Source organism: Perca fluviatilis, chromosome 2 (assembly GCF_010015445.1).
Source record: "Perca fluviatilis chromosome 2, GENO_Pfluv_1.0, whole genome shotgun sequence".
NCBI lineage: Eukaryota > Metazoa > Chordata > Actinopteri > Perciformes > Percidae > Perca > Perca fluviatilis.
Genome location: NC_053113.1, coordinates 9903491 through 9908603, shown reverse-complemented (window position 1 = coordinate 9908603; position 5113 = coordinate 9903491).

Here is a 5113-nt window from a genome sequence, read left to right as displayed (position 1 = left end):
ATACGTCGTCGTTTCTCCGCAGATTTGAATGTTAAACGAACTAAGCTGGAAGTGGCGTCACGAGGCAGCAGAGTGAATCCCACCGACTGAAAGGAGGAAGGCTCGGAGTTCAGGAGAAGCAGAGAGGATCACAGAGAGCCCGAGAGAGCGACGACACATTTCAGACGCTGATAAAGAGATTCAGAATGAAGAACGACACCACGGTTGTGTCTTTAAAAAAAGACATGTGACGCAAACAATTATTGGTTTTATTGTCATGTTATCTGCAGAACCTCTGGCGGTGTTTGCAGAACAAATACTTTAAAGGGAATACGCCACCGTTTGGTGAAATAGGGCTTATCATGGTCTACCCTGACTGTAGATAGGTGAGCCAACGCATTTTTTGTCTCAGTGCAAGTAATTAGGTTGTTTTGTTGTCTTTTGTTGGCTCACTTTTTCACAACATGCTAACCGGCAACATAGGATTCCATTCACTACGCTAAGCTAACTAGAGGCGGCGCTGCACCGGACTAAAACGATGCATGCACAAAAAAATTCGTTGGCCCACCTATCTACAGCTAGGGGAGACCAAGATAAGAACTATTTCACCTATCTACAGCTAGGGGAGACCATGATAAACCCTATTTCACCTATTTACAGCTAGGGGAGACCATGATAAACCCTATTTCACCTATTTACAGCTAGGGGAGACCAAGATAAGAACTATTTCACCTATCTACAGCTAGGGGAGACCATGATAAACCCTATTTCACCTATCTACAGCTAGGGGAGACCGTGTAAAACCCTATTTCACCTATCTACAGCTAAGGGAGACCGTGATAAGCCCTATTTCACCTATCTACAGCTAGGGGAGACTGTGATAAACCCTATTTCACCTATCTACAGCTAGAGGAGACCGTGATAAGCCCTATTTCACCTATCTACAGCTAGGGGAGACCGTGTAAAACCCTATTTCACCTATCTACAGCTAAGGGAGACCGTGATAAGCCCTATTTCACCTATCTACAGCTAGGGGAAACTGTGATAAACCCTATTTCACCTATCTACAGCTAGGGGAGAGTGTGATAAGCCCTATTTCACCTATCTACAGCTAGGGGAGACCGTGATAAGACCTATTTCACCTATCTACAGCTAGGGGAGACTGTGATAAGCCCTATTTCACCTATCTACAGCTAGGGGAGACTGTGATAAGAACTATTTCACCTATCTACAGCTAGGGGAGACCGTGATAAACCCTATTTCACCTATCTACAGCTAGGGGAGACCGTGATAAACCCTATTTCACCTATCTACAGCTAGAGGAGACCGTGATAAGCCCTATTTCACCTATCTACAGCTAGGGGAGACCGTGATAAGCCCTATTTCACCTATCTACAGCTAGGGGAGACTGTGATAAGCCCTTTTCACCTATCTACAGCTAGAGGAGACTGTGATAAGCCCTATTTCACCTATCTACAGCTAGGGGAGACTGTGATAAGCCCTATTTCACCTATCTACAGCTAGAGGAGACTGTGATAAGCCCTATTTCACCTATCTACAGCTAGAGGAGACTGTGATAAGCCCTATTTCACCTATCTACAGCTAGAGGAGACTGTGATAAGCCCTATTTCACCTATCTACAGCTAGAGGAGACTGTGATAAGCCCTATTTCACCTATCTACAGCTAGAGGAGACTGTGATAAGCCCTATTTCACCCATCTACAGCTAGAGGAGACTGTGATAAGCCCTATTTCACCTATCTACAGCTAGAGGAGACTGTGATAAGCCCTATTTCACCTATCTACAGCTAGAGGAGACTGTGATAAGCCCTATTTCACCTATCTACAGCTAGAGGAGACCGTGATAAGCCCTATTTCACCTATCTACAGCTAGAGGAGACCGTGATAAGCCCTATTTCACCTATCTACAGCTAGGGGAGACCGTGATAAGCCCTATTTCACCTATCTACAGCTAGGGGAGACCGTGATAAACCCTATTTCACCTATCTACAGCTAGAGGAGACTGTGATAAGCCTCTATTTCACCTATCTACCGCAGGGAGACCGTGATAAACCCTATTTCACCTATCTACAGCTAGAGGAGACTGTGATAAGCCCTATTTCACCTATCTACAGCTAGGGGAGACTGTGATAAACCCTATTTCACCTATCTACAGCTAGGGGAGACCGTGATAAACCCTATTTCACCTATCTACAGCTAGAGGAGACCGTGATAAACCCTATTTCACCTATCTACAGCTAGGGGAGACCGTGATAAGCCCTATTTCACCTATCTACAGCTAGGGGAGACCGTGATAAACCCTATTTCACCTATCTACAGCTAGAGGAGACCGTGATAAGCCCTATTTCACCTATCTACAGCTAGGGGAGACTGTGATAAACCCTATTTCACCTATCTACAGCTAGGGGAGACCGTGATAAACCCTATTTCACCTATCTACAGCTAGAGGAGACCGTGATAAGCCCTATTTCACCTATCTACAGCTAGGGGAGACCGTGATAAGCCCTATTTCACCTATCTACAGCTAGGGGAGACCGTGATAAGCCCTTTTCACCTATCTACAGCTAGGGGAGACTGTGATAAGCCCTATTTCACCTATCTACAGCTAAGGGAGACCGTGATAAACCCTATTTCACCTATCTACAGCTAGGGGAGACCGTGATAAGCCCTATTTCACCTATCTACAGCTATGGGAGACCGTGATAAGCCCTATTTCACCTATCTACAGCTAGGGGAGACCGTGATAAACCCTATTTCACCTATCTACAGCTAGGGGAGACCGTGATAAGCCCTATTTCACCAAATGGTGGCCTATCCCTTTAAGATTTTGTCGTAACTTCGTAAAACATTTCATCACCTCGTGACCCACCTCAGGACAAACCTAACGCACAGTGCTTCCCCTAGGATTATTTCCCAATCTTATGCCTGACTCACATTACAGGAGTTTTAGGCCGATTTACCCGATTTACCCCTCCCGAGAATCTGAGAAAAACAATCTTGTCGAGGACCTTGATCGGTTCCGTTGTTCGGCGCAGATTATCTGGTAATGTGAGGCGTTCACAGAGCGAATCTTGCACCTCCCGATCTGCTCGCAGACACATCGGGGCCGCCCCGATAATATCAAAACATGTTTGATATCTAGGATTATAATCGGGCGTGAAACGACTAAGATTACGTAAGTACTTCCGCAATAGCCAATGAGAGACAGGTCTGCAAGGAGACAGAAGTGACGGAAACTTTTGAAAATGTCTGCGAAAGCAGCTGTAGTACGGGTCCTGGTGGACAACTGAGTTGGAAGAAAGGATGGTGGCAATGTTAGTTTCTTTCAACCAATTTTTCAAAAAAAGAAATAACGTGGATGGTTCCATAAAAACGCTCTTCACAAGTAACATGCATGATCAGTTCACTACTTTCGTTGAATTCAGGTTTTTTTTTTTTATTCAATTTTATAGCATTTGAAGAAAATAAAAAAATCGACAAAAATGTGGAAAAAAAGTGACAAAAACGTCGGGAAAAGCGGCAGAAGTGTCGACCAAGTGTCGAAAAGATGACCAAAATGTAAAAAAATAACTAAAGTAGTTTGAATTTGAAATTCTTACCCAGAAAAACACAAAGTTGTTGTGACAGTGAACTCGAATATCTTTGAGTTGTGGACAAAACAAGACATTTAAAAAAGACGTCGTCTTGGGCTTTTTGGGAAACACTGATCCACATTTTTCAACATTTTTGGACATTTTAGAGACCAAACAACTCATCCATTCATCCAGGAAATACTCCACACATGAATCAACGATGACAATAATCGGTAGTTGCAGCCCTAGATGTTACGTAAAGTTTAACCCAGCTCATTGACTTCAAAACACCAAAACAAACCGACAAGCACTCCCTGTCAGTCTGACAGATAACAGATGTTTTGGTCACATGACTCCATGATTTCTAGTGTTGGTGTCGCTGCAGGAATGTGTTGCCGTGGTGAAATAGTCCCTCCGCCCAATGACAGCACAACAACTCTGAGAGCACGCTGATCCTCTGCCACGCCCCGAATGAACAAACAACAAGAACCTGTCGCTCTGTTTGTGTCTCTCTCAGGTTAGTCTCACATTAGGGTTGCAAAGGGGCGGACATTTTTCGGTAAATTTCTGCAAACTTTACATGGAAAGTTCAGCTGGGAAATTTGGAAATATTCAAATTTGGAAACTTCCATGGGAATAAAACTGGAATAAATGGGAATAAACTGGAATTAGTGGGAATAAACTGGAATTAGTGGGAATAAACTGGAATTAGTGGGAATAAACAGGAATTAGTGGGAATAAACTGGAATTAATGGGAATAAATTGGAATTAATGGGAATAAACTGGAATTAATGGGAATAAACTGGAATTAATGGGAAATATTGCTTTCCATGGAAAGTTTAGCTGGGGAATTTTGGAAACATTTCCATTTTGATTTACTATGGTTAGTAACTACTACTATGCAATTAACACACATAGGTTAATAATAGCAATGGGTTATGTATCCCCCCCCAAAAAAGAAAAAAAAAAGAAAACCATATTATTTTAGAAACTAAATGTTGGTCAGTATGTAGAAGCCTACGCAGATTACTGCGTGCGTGCATGTCATTGACGAATATAGGGAGGACATTCAACTGAAGTTGCATTAAATCAGGTTGTTGTAACCAAGATTATGCTGCAAGATGGGTTTTTTTCCCAATACATTTAAGTTCCTTGTTACAGACTAACAGTATTATAACAAGCAATATTAAACATATCCATTTTATTCCCATTAATTCCCGTGGAAAGTTTCCAACTTTGAAAGTTCACAGAATTTTGCAACCCTAGTCTCGCATTGCCAGACCTTCCTCCACAGCGCTGCGGAGGAAGGTCTGGCTAGTCCACACAGCATTCCTGGAAATGGGAGAAAAAAGTGCTCTGGTTTATTGGCATTTCTTTAAACTAGAGATGGTCCGGTGTCGGCTCCGATACCGCCTAAAACGCTGGCATCGGTATCGGGAAGTACTGGAGTTTATGCACCGATCCGATACCACGTAATAAAGCCCTGAAGAAAATCATCGTTAAAGTAGTTTATTTATGTTGTTTTTCCGTTATAACTGACTG